General features: G+C 39.7%; 1 protein-coding gene across 4 annotated transcripts in view; it reads right to left on the reverse strand.

The window, feature by feature from the left end:
- Positions 1 to 19,016, reverse strand: part of ANKRD6 (ankyrin repeat domain 6) — an 87,574-nt gene that overhangs the window by 50,692 nt on the left and 17,866 nt on the right. The window lies entirely within an intron of this gene.

Genomic DNA, 19,016 nt, shown 5'->3' on the forward strand with positions numbered 1-19,016 from the left:
AAAACCCTGGAGTCTTCAGCCAATTCTCTGCAAGTCCCTGCTCCTCCCGCTCATTATTTTACACTGTTTACAGGCAATACATTAGTCATTCCCTCCACTTCTGTCTCTTAACAGGAACCCATAAGTCCCTCGCAAAGCTTTGCAATAGTCACCATGCTGGATACACTTTGACTTAAATATTGAAAAAGTTTTGATTTAGCTTAGTTAAATTTCCTCCTATGATGGATGGAGAAAGGCAGGCACAGGAGCGCCCCAGCTGCTTTCTGGCCCCTTCCTCTGACCACAAAGGGACATCATGTGTAATTTTCACACACCTCTGCTTAAATTGCGCAAACCCCATGTGCAACAAAACCTGGCCATCCTTTAGAGAAAATATTTTGCTATGTCAAGGCCTCCATCTTCTTAGAGAAAGAACTAAAAATTGTTTCTAGACTGTCTTCTGAACTGTTTTTATAGCCCTTAGCTCCCATCTGAGGCTACAGGATTCCCAGAACCTTTTAACCACCATTCATTTTGCTGTCATTAAGGCAGCAAAGCTATTCCTGGTGCCACCTGCACCATTTCTAACCTTACATATGCAAAACCTTAAGTAGAAGATAAGTATGATCCTTGACCCTATTACATCACAGGGAATTTGCTGTTAACTTTGATTGTTTGACTCCAGCTCCTGATATCCAGAGAGCCACAAGGCTTGTTATTGTTCATATTTACAAGCAGCTTTAAACCTCTAAGCTATTTTTTTGGATCTTGGAATATTTAGTCCATGGATTTCGATCTATAACACAGCATGCTGAAGAACTCTTTCTGCTAGATGTAATGTTTGTTATTAAAATCCATGTAGACTCTTTGAGGCAAACAGGGATTTCCACCCTGCAATACCACTCCAAAATATGAATTGAAAAAGAAGCATTTCTTAATTCAAGTATAGGTTCAACTGAACGATGGCATTTCTCCATTTTATCTGACTTCCCTCTCTTTTGCTGGTTTCTTTACTGTTTTTCAGAAGAAAATCAAATGGGAAAGGGAAGGAAGAGTAGAGGGGAATTTTAAGCAGATAGAACTTACTCCACTTAAAGTGAGGGATGCCAAAGGAAGGACAATACAGCTACCTGCAAAGACACTGTAGGGCACAGACATTAAAACCAGATATTGTGACAGGTTGCAAGGCACAGGCACCAGGGAATTGTTATGGTTCATGCAGGAAAACAAACCTTTATATTTATGAACTTACTGACTGTTTATTTGTTCTCTGTTTAGAAGTTTCATGACGAGCACAAGTAGCTGCATCACTGATTCATTAAGCACCCTGACATTTTAGCTGGATGTTTCAAAGAGATTTATGCCCCTCCATCCAAAGGGGGCAAAAAGAGAGGCAAAGATGAACAAAGGGCTCTGAAGCACTATGACCATGGGGTTGAGGTGCCCTCCACATGAAAACAGAAGAGCTCTTTAGGTAACAGAATGGACAGCCTATGAAATGTCACTTACTCAGCTTTCTCTAAAGATGGGGAGTTTTAGGATCACCATGTGTGGGAATTAATTCAAACAAATGAAAAGGCTGTTAGATTTTTCCTCTAGAAGAATCTGCTGGCCACACTGCCCCACCTCTCCCCCTCACCACCTTCAGGAAAGACAAGGAACTAGGGATACATATCCACAGGTAACCCAGACCCATTCTCTTCAATGACTGCAGAGCACGCTTATGGAGAATCTCATCATGCCTTTGGATGAAAAATGCCTCTTTCCATTCCCTGAAACAGAGTCCCAGGCAGACAGGTTGGTTTAAGAGTCAAATGTCCAAATTTGAATAGCCTGACGTTTCAACCTGAAACACTTGGCAAAATGACCTGTTCACTTTCTCACATTCATTCCAAATCATCATGTTTAAAATATATTAGCAAATACAGCAACTACTTTTCCTCATCTAATTTAAACAAAAAGCATACTTTTTGTGTATGTTTGTGAGGGCACTAGATTAGTTCCATTTCAGTTTTGGATATTAAAATCCCAAATATGGGATTCAGCCTCGATGGTGGTTCCCACTGTACTGCCACTCCTGACTATTTCCAGCCTTTCCAGAAGAATCCAACTCTGAGCAGATGCACAGACACATCTGGACAGGCAAGGCAGGTCTGTCAGAAGGCATACCCCATGTGCTGGTGACTGCATACCTGCTCAGCACACTGCCTGCTTCCCATCTGTGGCACAAATAAAAAGGGCAAAAGGTTCAAAACCAGCTAACACAACTGGATAGCTACAACCTGGATATCTTAAAAAAAACACACTAAAAATATCCCAAATAATTTCTGTTTTATTTGTGCTCTTAAGAGTAAGCTCCAATAGAAACAGCAGAAATAAAGAAAAAAATGTCAGGAGTTGAAAGGAAAAAGTACAAAAGAAAATAATATATATAATTTAAAGTCTTTTTGGGGGGTTTTGTGAGTTTTTACCCACACCAATTATTTTCAAGGTCTTATAATTATGTACACTCTGAATATATATTTCTATAATACAGTCAACAGCCATTATTGCTGTTAAGTCATTTGTGTACATGAAAGAAAACCAGGAAACCCATACCATCATTTGATGTGAAGGGCTTCAACTACAACATTTGTCAAAGGTTTCACTCTAAAACTCTTAGCAAATGTTTAAAGAAGCTTAACGGAGATGCTGTCGGATTCCTGTTCCCTGCTCATCTGCACAGGAGGGCAATTTCCCTTTCACACACAGACAAGGATGAAGCCTCTGCTGACTTAGGTGGTGTAATAGAAAAAAAAAACAGATAAATGTTTTTGCAGAATGAAAGAGAAAGTAAAAAACCAAGTGTCTCTGCAGTTTTGTCAGACTTTTGGACTTTTGATCACAATCAAAACAAGTGTGATGATTTTAGATGCCTACCAAAGCAGCACAAACTACATCTATTGAAGAAGCCAGGTACTGAGATATACTCTAGTTCTCTCTCATCTACTCAGAATTGCTGCATGGCATGTTGTAATTTGATTCTTTATTCAGCTGTAACATAAAACAGTGCATATGATAAAAAACAATAAAAAAAATTCCCTTGACAAAAGGGAACCATACAGAATTTCTAAAACTGACTCCATAAACAAAACCCAGTGATTTAATAGCAAAGCAATTTAAATGTCCATATATTTTTCACAAATTAAGTTAAAAACCATTTGATTGGTCATCTTGTTTGTATTACAAACAAGAAGTAAAATTCTGCCTGAAAGTATTAAATAAGAGTCTGGTCTCTCATCTCTTTAGGAGGGAGAAGTGCAGCAGCCAGCAGCTATCCAGGCTGCCACCAGCTGCAGTCCATGGCAGAGAACTGGATGCAACCAAAGCAAAGCAGCACTCTTGTAAACCCACCCCAGCCACAGAGCAAATAATTGTGAACATCTAATCCCTAGCAGCAGCTAAATGGGCATGTGGCTGGGCTGATGTTTTGCCATTTCAACCCAGGAATAAAACCTCCCACAACTGCAACAGAAAAAAAAAAAAAAACATTTCACTCAGCTTCATACTTTCTGAAAACAACCCAACATCCTCTGAGATTTTATGTCCAAAAAGATTCCTTAAGAATGTTTTTTTTTTTTTTTTTAACAGCAGATTTAAATGGCATGTAAGTGAGGCATTGGGAAGAACTGATTTAATTTTAAGAACTAATTTTACACGTAGTATTAAAAATGTAAAAGCTTAGCATGTCTGGTAAAAAAGACACAATCACTTGCAACAAAATATAAAAGTAAAAATTGACAGTTCTACTTTGTAACCAAAAAGTACTATATTTTCACAAACGTCTATTCAGGACAAAGAAAAGTATTAGTGAATTGCTTGGTGTATTTTTCATACAATATGACTGCTACTTCTCAATATTGTGCAGAGCTGTTTTAAGAGGGAATGATACTTCAATTAAAATGATGAAAAATAGTGGGTTTGAAATAGTTTTAATAATTATTCTGAACCACTTAAAAGACTGGTTACAATAAAAAAACCCCACATATAACATTTTTCTTTCTGATAATTCACTGCTTGTTTTGAGGTTTGGTGCATCTAGAAGGTTTTGGGTTGTTTTTATTTTTAACCCTAAGTGACCACTGCATGTCAAAGGATACTTTAAAAAATCCAGTACCAGCTCCACTTTGCTACACAATCTTAAAAACAACATGATTAGCTAATAGGGTTTTGAAATCTTTCACACAGGACATACCAAGTAACTTTTGACAGTCAACAAATAAAATTCATATTAATGGAGCACACATATACTTGAAACATCTGATACGAAACAGTTAAAAAAACCCCATTCATTAAAGGGTATTTCCAAATCAATTCAAAGACCTTCAAAAGGATAAAGATCAAAAGAGGAGTAGAAAGCATTTGTCAAATGAAGCTGCACATTGCACGGCAAACACCTGCACCGTCGTCACAGACACCTGCAAGCTCCAAAGCCAAGGTCCAATCGAGACAGAAGAAAGCAAAGATCACAGTACCGGTGTCATGCCTGCTACTAATCACCTACTACAGCAAAACAGTCAGGCAAAACCACCTTCTCAGGAGGAGAAAAATACAGGAGGGGAAAAAAAGTAAAAAATAAATATGTGTACATACGCCTCTGCATCTATCTCTACATGATAGCTCTCTCATTAGACACTTTCATCCAAGTACACAAGATACTCTAGTTACTACCTGCCAAGGTTTATGAGTGAATTAGAGAGACTTCACTTCCTTGCCTTCCCTCAGAGCTGACACTTCATCAGGGACACCTCGGTGGAGAACGGGCTCTCCTGATGCTGTGGGGTCCTGAGAGCAGCGCCTCCTGTTACTGAAAGGTCTCTTCTTAGCACCTGGGTGTCTCATATCTTCCCAGCTTCCATTTCATTTCCAAAGAGGCCCACAATGCATTATTCCCAGCCCAGCAACCCAGCAGAGGGAAGCAGGAGAAGGAACCCTCTGTGCAGGATCATTCCAGATTATATTCAGCCAGTCTGATCTTATGCTCCGTAATTTGGGCAACAAATTACTGGCTCCACTGAGGGTGGGGAAGAAGAGCACATGCCCCAGTGTGCCTGATCCTACTCTGAGTAAACCAACTAATCCCCTTCTGAACTACTTGTGTCCTCCAAAGCAATTATTTTAGAAGACAGACAAGATCAGTCAGTCTGCCTTGTCAATATTCAGACATTTCCATAAGGCTCTTGGATAAACAATCAGCTATTTACTTCGTGCCCTCACTGATAACCACACACACAGAGTTGCCTCTCAGAATGTGCAGGGCTGTGCACAGCTTTGGACATCTCCAGCAGAAAGATACAGCAGTCCTGGCTGCATCAGGTGGTCAGCACACAGCAACAGGACTCAGTAGAAACAGAGAGAAGGAGAGTTACAAGGAAACAAAAATAAAGAGCATTAGAGGCTCCTGATAAATCTACAGCATCATAAAAGCTGCAGAGACAAGAGAATAAGCTGCTCTGCCTGTCAAAACCTCCCGTAGGGCTACACTAAATAGGCAGACAAGAGACGTGGTTATAGCTGCCATTCATCAAGGCTCAGCATCACCAACGCCGAGAACAGGAGAGTAAAGACAAAGTTCAGACGTCAACTTAAATTCTGTTTTCAAACTTCAGTCCTTCCATGTAACATAATATCATAAGAAAAGGGAGCAAACAGTTCATCTGCCAAAAGCTTGTCTAATTACCGCGAATTTGTTTGCTCCACATTTCTTGAATTCCTTTCCCTTTGCCAGACAATTGACTAAGAAATACTGCTTTCCTCAAAAAAGCACCGAAGCAGAATAAATAGAACAACTAATATAAACTGGCAGCTGTAAATTAATCTATGTAGTAGGCAGCCTGGAAGGCTTTGTTCATCCCTACAGCTTTGTCGGCTACAAACCAGAGGAAACAAAAACAACCCCAAATACTCATGCACATCCGCACACCGCTCATTAAACAGCAGCACTAATACTTAATCTCAGCAGATGCTGGGATGAAACAAGCAGCCCAGACTCGGTGCACTCAAGGGGTGTTGTGCCAAACAAGAGCTCTTACAGCGCTGGCACGATTGTCTGAAAAATAAGCAGCCACACACGCCTGCATGCACAAGCCAGCCAGCCAGCGAGTGCTTCCATTGCTGCCTCAGTTCCTTCAAAGGCTCTCCCACTTTTTAAACTGGTATCATTTGAGCCTGTACAAACAGATTGCAGTGTAAATTTATGTTCTGTTTTTCCAAACTAACCCCCGTGCCCCCAATTTATATTCAGGCACTCTGAATGAAGAATTTTGAGCAATTATACCTATTTTTGTCATAATTATTTTCCCATTCTTGTCAATTTAAAAGAAGCTGAACCTAAGAAAAAGGATGGAGTTTGCACAGTGAAACACCCTAATTTATCACCTCTTTGGTAAGGAGAAGAAACCCACAGCTGTTCTGTAACAGCCAGTACAGTGCTAGGTTGTTAAGTGCTTTATTCCTCAAACATATCTCAAACATGTTATTACATCTTAATCACTCTGCAACTATAGAAGAATGCTTCTCAAAATCCCTGAATAACAGTTTTATAACTATTCCTTTAGCACTGATCCAGGAATGAAAACATAAACAAAAAGGGCTGACTCTAAATGTTTAGTACATTCAGGTGATGATATTTGCCTCAGAGATACATTACCCAACACCAAATCCATAGTTTTATTCACCATAAATAGAACATTATGTTCATTTGAAGCAATCAGATCATAGCTCCTGGGCTCTTCAGGGGAAAAGGCAAAGTAAGGAAAAGTAATTTGGGTTTTTCAAACTCTCTCTTAATGTATGGTATTGTATGGAGGAAAAAAATCTTTGCATATAACTGTTTATATTACATACTGCAGTATTCAAATATCATGGGGAAAAGCAATCAAAATTAACCAGTGTCTTCTCCTTCCCTGCCATTTGAATGTATTTCATTCAGGAAAGTAACCTCTAGCTGATTACCTGCAGCAGCAGGATCAGTAAGAGTGTGTCACAGCTCATTTGCCAGAGCTGCAAGAATGAAGCTCGTTCTGTTCTGGAGACTTACCTCCATAAACAAAGTGCTTGTGGAAACACCCTCTCTATGAGGTCTTAGTTTTGGGTTCTTGATCTGTAGCACCACTACCAAAGTAAGTTTACAGTTTCAGGAACCCATGTAACAATGCATTAAAAAATTAATACTGAAACTGAGTTATTAACCAGGTCAATTTATATAGCAGTAGAGTAAGCTTCTCAGGGAGGCACTGGCATAATAAAAACTTTACTATGCTGAAACATTAAAAACAGAAGTAAAACCAACTGAAAGATAAAGGAAGGCATGTTCTGGCCACTGCCACCTTATGGTTTGGAGTGGATCCAGTACATTTTGAAGGCAGAACCTTCACAGCAGTGGACAGACAAGCAATCTTCCATGGAGAAAGCACTCACAAAGCACCTGTCCAAGTACATTTGCCTCATTCATGTTCATTTCACCTGAACTGAAAAAGCTGGAGGCTTTTTTTTTTGATCTTTACTTCTGTCAGAAACTTGAATGACAAAACTACAAGACCACCAGGGTTGAGCATGGAGACCAACAAGGTGAGCAAAGCGAAACTTTTTTTACAGTTTTTATATATATATATATATATATATATATATATGGCAATTATATATATATATATATATATATGGCACATATATATATATATATATATATGCACATTATATATATATATATATATGGCACATTTATATATATATATTATATATATATTATATATATATTTTATATATATATAAATATATATATATATATGGTTTTCTTCATATTACTTTCTACTTTCTACACTCTGCATTATGGTTTACAGATACCTAAGGTGATTCTTCATTTTTCCCTCCTCCTTCTGTTCTGCAACACCATCTATCATGCTGAATCTGGTAACCCTGCTCTGGGCACCTCTGGCATGTATCCCTATAGCCAGGCTCTAGCCAACTCCAAACCCTGCAGCCCCAAGCTCCAGGGGTAAGGCAAGCCCTGGCCACACTGGTCTCACCCCCAACACTGCACATAACCATCCTGCCATTTCAGAAGAAAGCTTCTGCTCGCCATCAAACCCCCTCCAGTAACAGCTGGACTGAAATGTCTCCTCCAGGCAACTCCCACCTCACTTGCAGTCTCAGCAGTCTCTCCACACTGCCCTGGCACAGGATAAGCATGAGCCAAAGAGAGCTTGTTTTTGGTTTGGCTCTGCACCACAGATCTTGTGCTCATGCTCCCAGCCAGGCTGAATGGAACTGCAGCAAGCCCCAAATACCAGCCTGGCATGACCTGCAGCTGCTCAGCTGGAAGGCAGCTGGGAGAGGACAGCAGAAAAACACTTGTGGAACCCCAGATAAACTGATGAACATATTCACCCTGTGCCTGGAAGGAGTGCATCACTAAAAAGTGGAGAAAACCTTGGAGATAAGGGCTGAAAGGGTTACAGCAAACTATCAACATACCCATTCCTATCTCTGTAAACTGTGCAATTCCTTAGAGGAAGCATTATGTCCCCAGAGCACCATGCTGTGCCCAAAACACACCCCCACACCCCTCCCTGGATAATCCCCAGCAAATAAATCCTCTCCCATCCAACGGTGCTGTCAAGTGCTAATGGAAACAGTAGCTTGCAGGAGCAAAACTATTTCCAACCTTCAAAGGCAAACCCCCCCTCCCCAATTTGAGGCCACCACATCTCTTCACTGAAACATAAACACAAAGCAAAATTACCTATGAACAGCAACTGGGTTTAGTTCTCCTACTTGTGTGTGCACATACATGCATGTGCATATATATATATATATATATATATATATATATATATATATATATATATTCTGCACTGCCATCTGTCAGAGGCTTCTACCAGCAGCTGCAGGAGACAAATGCACCCCTGCCTAATCCCCTCCCCATGTGGGAAAATAGCTCATTTTACTAGCTGAATTCATGCTATATATTTTCTGTATTTATATGTATAATTAGACATTCTTTTCTCTGTGTCATGAATGAATTGGGGAAGAGTCACTGATTTCTAATGAGGAAGAGCAGAAAGGCAGGGTGACAATAAAAGGACCCTGCATTAATCAAATGTCCACCCCAGACAGGAATCCCAAGGCCTTAATCTCTGTCTGGGAGAAGTGTTGCTTAAAGCTTTCACTCAAAGAGAAAAGGAGAGATTTCACATGGCAGGTGCTACACTTGCTGCAGCAGTGTAAAACTCCATTATTCCACACTTCTGGTGAACATTAAAAGAGAAAGAAGGAAAAGAAGAAAGAAAACAATACAAGCAGCAGCCTCAGTGCAGAGGGAAGTGGGAAGGAATGGGGTTCCTTGCTAAATTCTCACATTATTATACATTAACAAATTTAAACAGACTAAACAACATGATGGGCCAACACACATGTTCCTCATCTGTAAGCAACTGAGATGAAGCTACATTTTGTTCTGGCACTGGTTCCCTCATAACTGGTGTTTCCTATGCAGGACAGAGCCAGAGCATCAGAAAACATGAGTCTGCACAGCTCCACGGCACAGCTCTGCCTTCACAGCCCTTGAGCTGGGAGCTTGCTTTTGTCTCTTCCCTCTTGTTCCTGCCTCTTGGCTGAAGCAGCACAGGCCTCTTCTGTGCCCATCCAAATGCACTGATAGTGCAAAACATTTCCCTGCTCATGGAATCTGGAAGAGCCTTTGTAAACCTCCCTCCCTCATCTACTTTCCAGCTTTTTTCAAACCCAAGGAGAAAATGTCTTGCCTTTCTTGCCTGAGCTTCTTAATGTCCCTCTGTAACAGAATTACTTAAGTGAAGTGTTTTGGCATAAAAATTGTGTGGAAGACTCTGAAAAATTAGCTGCCAAAGAAAACATATCCTCTGCCCCTGCAATATTAAATTACATATTTATTTGAGGAGAAGGAAAACTCCTGTTTATTACTTGTATTAGAAATTCATGTCTTTCCTCTCCTGGGATGCCACATGAATGACTGGAAAGGTGATGTCAGAGTAAGCATCAGAGCAGAAGTGCCAAAAGAAAGAAAAAATCCTTTCTGTTACTTTGTTTTGCTTTGGATTGTGTTCAGGAAGATGCATCACTTCAGTACAAGTGCCAAAGCATTCCCTTCATTTACCAGCCTAGAGCTGGATATTGCCCATCCTGACCATGCTGGCTCTCCATGCAGACCTCCAGCACATTCAGAGAAGACAGTGGTGTTTGAAACACTGCTATAATGAAAACTAAAGCAACCAAGGGAAACCACAGGACCTTTCAGACTTGCTGTGAGCAACACTGAAATAAAATTATATCGTTTCCTTCTTTCATTCACAGGTTAACTACAAGCAAATAAAGTACTGGGTTGGATTCCTAGACCTGGTGAGGTGTTTGCAGAGCCTAATCTGCAAACATCAGCTTCATAAAACTCACAAACAACACTGACACTCACATCTCAGGGACTAACCTCTAAAATTTACACAAATTTACAGCTCTTCAGCTCAAAGCACCATGACTTCAGTATGTCCACCCAGCTCTACCAAATGTACCCCGCACCTTCTATTTCTCTCCTATTGTTTCATCAAAGTCTGTCATCCTTCTTTCATCACTCTTCCCTAAAAGCAGCCCACTGTTTTCATTTAAAATATAAACAATGCTGCCTAACCATTTTAGAGAAACCTTTTATCAGTCATGTTCATATCCCCAAAATAATGTTACAGTCATTCAATTCTCACACAATATATCAGTACTTGGCTTAACTCTCTAGGCCAGGCACCCTTTCCAAAGCCATGCCACAGTTTAGAATAAAAGAACGCTGCAGCTACAGCAGCCATAGGGTAACATCAGGAAAAACTACCAGAAAGTTCTGATGAAGATATAAGCATTTACTATTTAAATACCCAGCAACAATTACATTGCAGCAAAAGAACTGTTTTAACATCAGAAACTAACACAAACAATTTAGGAAATCAAGCTTAGGTCATTGTTATCCAGCCCCATCTTATCCAGAGAAAGGATGATGTAGATATTGAAGGATCATATGGAGTCAAGGGAGAGACAGTTTTGCTTCCTTCTCTTCCCTAGCTATACACTTCTGGCCACTGTGTGAGGTAAGGAGGAGGAGCTTTTTGGTCCAGCTAAGCCAATAGAGCTGCTCCTTTTCCTGCCTTGTCTTGTTATACCAAAGAAAGCCCATGATAGAAAACAAGGGGGAGGTCAGGACATTCTGGAAAATATTATCAATTAAAATGCTCAACTAATGTCCCTGCACCTGTTTAGGTTCATATTTATAAACTTGCTGAAAAGAGAGAAAATTGATAAATTCTACAAAGGAAGGTCAAGATTGTCATTGAAAAGGTGAAAAGAAGAAAAACTAAAAGAATTACAAACTGCCACCCTGCCCTTACTACCCAGAGATAAATGGTTAAGCAGCCACAAGTAGAATTCAAGAATGAAAATAAGATAAAAAAACTCTAAAAGCACAAAAATCATCAAAAATTATGCCTGATGTAATATTCATATGACCACTCTTTGACAGGGTAACCTCTCAGTAGGCAAAAAGAAAAGCAGTGTATGCATCTCGAATTAAGCCTTTTGACACTCACACATGAGCTAAGAAAATAGAACCTATGGATGCAAGCTAGGTGCCCAAGTGGTTTAGAAAATCAATATCTCAGTAGTTATCTCTGGAAGTTTCTTTCTCAAACTGTCCTGAAATTTCTGATAGGCACCCATATATGTATAAGCTGGGTCTAGTTTTGTTCAACAGTTTGGGATCAAGAAAACAGACATGACCCTTGTGAAATCCCTCTCTAACATCAGAATGGGTAAAGTTTCAAGTTCTTTAGAGAGAGATCACTTTTCAAAGTCATTTCAAATTGCAGAAAGGGTCTGGAATAAAGAGGATGCAATCAATAAAGTACAAAGTTCCAGATTTACATAGGAATAATAAACTCTAAAAATGCAAAAATAGGAATGAACTGACTCAGCAGGAATACCAGAGGAAACCACTTGTTAGACACAGTGAACCAAAACCTAAATGGAAATTATGAATACAGTGCTGAAGGACACACCACCTCTCTGGCTGGACATGTCAGTAGTGGCTAGAGAACTGTTGGTTCTAGTAGGCAAAGGAAGAAAAATGCACAGGCTCTTTTGTGTGAATAAGATATGCCTTAAGTGTGACTTAGATTGTGATTAAAAACCAACTTTATTAAACTGACAGAAAAAATAATGTGATGTTGTTGTAAAGCAGCCTGTGTTTAATTAATTTAGCATAGTTTGACAAAGAAATCTTAGGCTACTTATCACAGTTACTCACGTTCCTCCAGATCTCTTCACCTCAAAAATGGGACTAAGGGAAGTATGAGCACTGATAATGTATATTTTTCACTTAGTTCACTTTGAATGTGACCACTAGACCATACTAAATTACAGTAAAACTCACTAATGGATTTTCTGAGAGAATCAACTTCTACATCATCCCCTTTTTGCTACGCAAATTGCTTTAAAAATGTACATGAAAACCTGAGCACTTGCAGCTGTTAATGGGAAACTGAGTGAAATGAAACAGTCCCAGTACTGAACCTCTCCAGTGTTAACTCCAAACCAGCACAGGTCTTGCCACTTTCTACAGGGATAAACACTTTCTACAGAGCTAAGCATTTCCATTTTAGAAATAAATTTTAACCACCTTTATATGGGAAAACTGATTTTAGTGTGCCTTTTATTTCACAACCAGAAGCATTCTGCATACAGGATCATTGTATTTATCACTATTAAAATCTCAAAAATATGAAAACCTCCTTTAGCAAGCTGCCTATTACCATTCTTCTTACAGTGGAACACAGTGCTCTTGCACTTTGACAATTAAAGCAAAATGAGCATTTCCCATTTAACATAACCCCCTACTGACTACACCATATCACTTGTCCAGTACAGTTAGAGACACCAGGGCATTTTCAACAAACTGTCAAAAAGATTTTCTCTACTTTAGGAAACATTCAGTCTCTAAATATAATGGTGTCCACAATTACATAAATCAGAAATAATCCTAAAGACCCTATTCTCCATAGAAAACTGCAGTTACACATTCTGAAGTCTTTCTTAATAAACAGCATGTCCATATCCCACCATACTATTTCTGGGCATATTTATGATCCCAGAAGCAGCAGTGTCCTGCCTATGTTACAACCATGATGGAAAGCATGAAGAAGAGCCAGATGAACTTGTACACCAAAGGACTTCCAGAGTAGCCAGGCCAGAAGCAACCTGAACTGTTTGAGAAGACTCAAATTAAGAAAGCAATGAGATGAGAAAGAGTAAAAGGTCAGACAGACAAAACAGCAAGTAGACACAGAGGTAGCACGGTCCAGTGATGTGACCAGAATATGTATCTGTACTCCAGCCCCAGGTCTGACAGAGCCTTTCTCTGTGCTGTTGAGACAATAATTTCATTTTCCTACACCTGTGGTTTACAAGCTTTAGAGACACTGATTCCAGATTTACTGAGACGTACAGTGGTACTGCAAGAATGAATTACCATCTACACCCAGCTACATTTCTTAGAAGGAACATAAACGATGACAGTAGAGAGTAGGGGAAAATGATGTAAGGGAGGAGAAGGAAAAAACAAAGGAATGCAAAAAATAAACAAACAAACTCCCCCAAATAAACTAACAAAAAGCCCCCCTGAAACAAGGAGTTTACAATAGAAGCTTGAAACTGACTTTTTAACTCAAGATTAAAAGTTTGAGAAATCATTAAAGTTTCTGAAATGCATAATTCCATTAAGCCATGATATGGCAAAAACTCCACAACGCAGCACCAAGCAAGCCAGCCTCTTCCTGCAGTCTATACAGATAAATATGTACAAACAAGGGGGGTGTTTATACAAGAAATATTCTCCATATTCCTTGTACTGACCAATCACAATGAATCAGGGCACATGTTTTAGGAAAACAGCATTTAAAAAAACAAAACAAAACAAAAAAAAAACAAAACAAAACAAAACAAAACAAAAAAAAAACCAACCACCAAAAAAAACCCCCAAAACACTGATTTCCTTTCTGAAGACCTTTTTAGGGTACATTATAAAATTGTCCATGTGGCAAAAATTTCTGCTGGCCAAAAGGTACCTCTGATTTCCCCAAGCTTCAGCCACTTATTTTCAGGAAGAAAGGAACTCTCTGTGAGTGTCCTGAAAATTGGCTTTGTTGGCTCAGTCTTCCACTTTGAATGGAGCAGAGGTTCATAGGCAATGTAATTTCAGAAATTACTGATGCTACTGAAACAACCATATGCCTCTATTTTTACACTGCCCTCCATTCTTCTGCCAGATGCTTCTCTTCTCTCATTTCATCTGCTTAATGAAGCTCAGCTATATAGGCCCCAGTGCTTTGATTTTAGAAAGTTATGTAAGATACTTTATAAAAATACATTATCATTATTATTAAAAAGTTGACTGAGTGCCTATTTTTTTTATTTCAACAAAGGTATCATTTAGTTTAGCTGTTCAAAAAGGTACTGGGTGGTGCCAACATCCCACCTTGCAGAGGGTGAAACCAGAGACAAATCTCCAGCCAGAATTACTATAAGCACAGGATACTTAGAGCAGATGTGGTCATACTCATGAAAGTGTACATGACATTTTGTCCTCATGTGGGTAGTGGGGTATTTTTTGCACTGACAAAGAAATTACAATGCAATATGGAATATCTAACAGTCTACAGGTCTGGATGTTTATCTAGGCTCTCATGGTATAGGATTCCAGCCCTGTGGATGGCTTGATTATCCCAGGATTCCTCTGAATCTAGCAAATCTCATTTTGCTATTTTGCCCATCCCTAAAGAATTAGTATTGTAAGACCCCCTGAAACCTCTCAATTTATCTTTATGTCTCCATCATACTCAATGAATTCAAATTGCTAACTTGCATGACCTTAGAATACAGGCTGCTATGTGTTTCATTGTTAATTTGCCTTAATCGAAACACAGAGAAAGGAAGATAAAAGTTAAAAAGCAATATTCAAACTCACATTTATTACTACTCTCAAGGGTGCAATTCATCTACCTTGAGAAAGCCAAAGAAGGGTGGAAGGTCCCATTTGGATGTTTTCTGGCACAGCAAGGACCACTGTGACAAAAGGAGAGCACAGCAGTCACAAGGAGTTGTGCTGTCTGGGTAGAGAAGTTACAAATGCAACCTCCACAAGGAATCCTCCCAACCCACCATCTGAGTTATAGAGAGGTACTACCACTTCTGAATAGAAGTGAAGGGGCAAGGCTGCAAGTATCTCACAGCTGTAGGTGCTCAGGAACAGCACCAAAAGCTGCTGTTAGCCCCACAGCATAAAAGGAGCTCTAAAACTGGAGTACAGCTCTCACTGAATCCACAGAAGCAGCTGCACTGCTTGGGAACACAAAGCATCTCAGGTGTCCTTTAACGCACTGGGCACTTCCCAAACTTCCTAGGGGACATGCTCAGAAGGTGAGAAAGGCACCAAGGGTGGGGAAATGACATCAGTTAGAGTTTCAGAGTTGACATACATATTTCTGTTAGGCAGAGGGATTGCACTTCCACCCTGCCCTGTTATGGACTGTGTTACAGGGCAAAAGAGTACTTTCCTTTACTGATGAGATGAGCTTATTTCATAACACAGCTGGTTTTACTGACAAGTGAGATTTTAAAGACAAGTTAAGCTTCTTGCATACAAAACCACCAGTAAGAGGAAAGAGGTCAGGTCCCCACCTGTGTCAGGAAGGAAAACATTAACACAGCTTTGGAGCAGTTGATTCAGTGTTAGCTTGTCTGCTTTATTTTTAATGAACCGTGAACAAGCCAGCAACTTTGACTAACAATTAATACCTTGACCCAGCACATACATAAAACCAGACATAGCTCCAGAGAACAGGTTTACTCTCAGGGTCAATCTAACCAGGAGAAAAGTGTTATATATTGGTTTGGCTTGATCTAATTCAGCCACAGCACAAACTGGGGCCAAACACACTGCAGGAATGATCCTTGCGCAAACATGGCATGAGGGGCAGCTGGCAGGTATTACACAGGCCAGAGAAAAGGAACCTATTAATGCTGCAGGAGAGGTTGCATAGCATGCAGTGACCCTCCTTCCTTCCGTGCCTTCCGCTGCTCAGCAAAATGACTATGCAGGATACTGGAGCAAAAGCTGTACAAGAGGGTAATGGCTTTCTGATCCACCAACTAAAAAAAGAAACTCAGCAATTTGCTTTCAAGAGGTATCTTTTTAAAATAGTTCATGACATCCATACTGCAGACAATGGGCGTTGCAAGAAATTCCCTTAGCATGAGGAAATTTACCCAGGCTCTTTTTTCTCCTCTTACACTAGGGTAATGTGATGGTTCTCAAATCCTAATGTACATATTGCTTCTGATTTGTATCACAAACACTTGCCTTGAGGGGCTGTAAAAGAAACTAGACTATAACAATTATTTAGTTCTCAGGTGCCCACATGGGTCTGAATAGCCCTCCTAACTTGGCAATTAGTCAATCCTAACAGATGGATTCAAAGTATTTCTCTCTTTCTTCTCTGCTTACGGTAGCAGGTGAACATGGGTAGCAAAACGGCCTTTTATTTCAGCAGCAGCTAGATCCAAATGATGTCAGCATACAGTAGGTAAAGAAACACACAGGACAGGCTGCAGACCTGGCTGATCCCTTTTTAAAAGAAAAATCAAGAGATTACTTTTTACTAGCTTGAAATTTTGACTAGCATGATCACTCTTCATAACACGAGATGAAAACTAGCAATGCCCTGTCCAATTACTTTCAAAATGAATGACCTCCTGACAAGATTTTACTGCTTCACCTATGAAGCCGAATACCTAACACAAACCTCTTGGTGCAAACGTCCTTGACTGCTTTTTTTTCTGAATGGTTACATTTTCATTGTTGTCATCACCTTCACCAGATGCTCATTGCTCAAAAGCTCAGTCAAGGGCGAAGGACAAAACCATGGCAATGATGTAAGGGCAGCTGTGAAATGATTACTCAAGATGAAATCGATAGCAGTGTACTACTGTTGGAAGATCAGCAGCACAATTGAAAGCTACTGAGCCAAAAGTGGTTTGATCTTCAGTCAGGAAAGGAGGGTGTATCAGGACCTGATTTAGTTTCCCTCACTGTTGCAGCCTGCAAACTGTGCAGCTTCCACAGACCTCCAGGCATCCCTTCCAAACCCAAATATTATGTGGTATGAATGAGATTAGAAAATATTGATCAGCATATATACTGGGAGAATATGGAAAGACTTTGCCACTTCTAAAATAAATTAATTTGTACAATGACTGTAGTATGAATTCAGCTTCAGGACTTATGTTGCATGTATTCTACTTGCCAGAAAAAAACACAAGAAACTAGTGGGTCAAAGGATGGTTTCATACAAGAATATAATTGGATCCAGTGGCAGGTTGAACACTCCTTCAGCAAGGGAATATTTACAAGAAGCCTGTTTAAAATTCTGATATACAATTTAGCTAGAAGAAAAAGTTACACATCCTTCTCTGAGAGAACAGGAGGTTGCTACTGCTCTTAACTCATTTTGAGACTGCCTTAATGGCCTAATTGTCCAAGACAACTTATAGATGAGTGTCCTATTTTAAACCTGTTGTTGGGAGAGAAGCTCCAAAATGAAAGTAATCTTTAAAGACAGGAGAATTAAGGTACTTTTCCATACAGGCTATGCATGTTCTCTTTGTAAAAGATTTTCACTATGCATTAATAAGCACAGTCAATAGTACTTCCAAAGAACAATGTGTTCCTGGGATAACACATAGGATAACATGTTTCTGAGACATATGTTCAAAAATGAAGAAAGCATGTTCTAGTTATTGAACTTGTCCACAAAATGATGGATGTGTCTTTCAAGAAGCAGTTCTGAAACAACAGTTTATCAGTCCATCAGGAAAGACAATACTGTACTATGCTGGCTCACTTGGAGCACAACTGAAGGTATAACAGAAACAGCAGGAATATCTACAGCAGATGATCAGAACCAGCTAACTAAAAGCACATTCTATAAGGAACTTCAGCTGCTTCTTCCACAAGAGGTCAAGGATAAAACAATCCCAATGCCTTTATACAGAAACAGATCTGCCCAAACTTCCCTCATAAAAAAATGTGATCTAAAATTGGATCTTTCGGAGATTCTGTATGGGTTTTCACATCTATTTGGTTTGCCAACTCAGAGGTTTTCTCATGTGGTGAGAAATGCCATCCACACCAACTTGCAGCCCCTGAAAAGGCTCGTGGCTGCACAGATGGTGCCACACCACAAAGTATTCCCAACCTGCCTTCCCTTCCTGCATAGGGACTGAGTAAGACAGAAGCCATTCTTACACCTGCAGATATCCCTGAAACAGAAAATACCAAACACCTGGTACCATTCCACCAGCTCTCCTGCAGCACTATCATATTACATTGTGACTATCATACAATAAAGAACCCTCTGTGTTCATTAAATGAAGGAGGAAGTGGCAAGCTGGGGTCAGAGGGACTAGGGCAGCGATGAGAGAGCAAACATCCTGCAAAACATGTTCAGTCCTGGACACTCCATCTTGGAGATCTGTAGCAACAACACTAGGCAACAACCTAGCTTTTTGGTTTACAAAACAAAACACCCAAATCTTCAAAATGGACAAAAAATTCCCCACCATTCTGGAAAAAGTGTAACATACAGCCACAAATCTTGGGCAAGTGCGCATTGCAATTTTCACAATATTCAGTATTTTCTGACTTAAATCAGTAGCTTCTGTGAGTCCATAAAAAAAAAAAAAAAAAAAAACTAGGAAATGTCTAAGGAGAACTGAGGATACCAGCTTTTCCATTTTGCCTTAAGAATAGAGCCTCACTTTTACAGTAATGTTAAAAAATTAGGACTGATTAATTCCCTTTGCTGGGAGGGGAGACTGTCTCCTGCTGGAACAAGAGAAAAGGGTATCTCAGCACAGTTGCAGGGAACCATATTTCT

Source organism: Serinus canaria, chromosome 3 (genome assembly GCF_022539315.1).
Source record: "Serinus canaria isolate serCan28SL12 chromosome 3, serCan2020, whole genome shotgun sequence".
In the NCBI taxonomy this organism is placed as follows: domain Eukaryota; kingdom Metazoa; phylum Chordata; class Aves; order Passeriformes; family Fringillidae; genus Serinus; species Serinus canaria.